Raw genomic sequence first — 441 nt, 5'->3', positions numbered from 1 at the left:
TGGCCCCCGTGTGCTTTCACTATTTCTTCCTTCAAAGAGTCGCAGAGCTCGAGCCACGGATCGTCAGAAACCTTATCCCTGTCACTAATAGCGATGGTGAGCTCTTCACGCTCAGTCAAGGCCTCTCTGAACTCAACCCAGTGCTGCTTGACTCCGTCAAGCCTCGCCTCGAATACGGCTGCATTAGGGTCGCTAAGCTAAGGGTTTCTATTTCGATATTGGAAATACCCATTGTTATGTTTTAAACCTCGCATCCGCCTTTCCAAGACAGCGGAGCGTGAGGTAATACTCTCTTTTAAAGTTCCAGTTTTCACCACACTATTCAATGACCAAAGTTAAAAATGTGCATAATAAAGTGAAGAAATGCCCTCAAAAGGTCATGGCAATAATAAATGCGCCCCATCCCTGTGACACTGAGGGAGTACGAAGATTTCTGGGAAT

This window comes from Halyomorpha halys, unplaced genomic scaffold, assembly GCF_000696795.3.
Source record: "Halyomorpha halys isolate HHAL.00 unplaced genomic scaffold, Hhal_1.1 Scaffold2115.1, whole genome shotgun sequence".
Classification (NCBI taxonomy): domain Eukaryota; kingdom Metazoa; phylum Arthropoda; class Insecta; order Hemiptera; family Pentatomidae; genus Halyomorpha; species Halyomorpha halys.
This window is presented reverse-complemented; position numbering follows the sequence as displayed.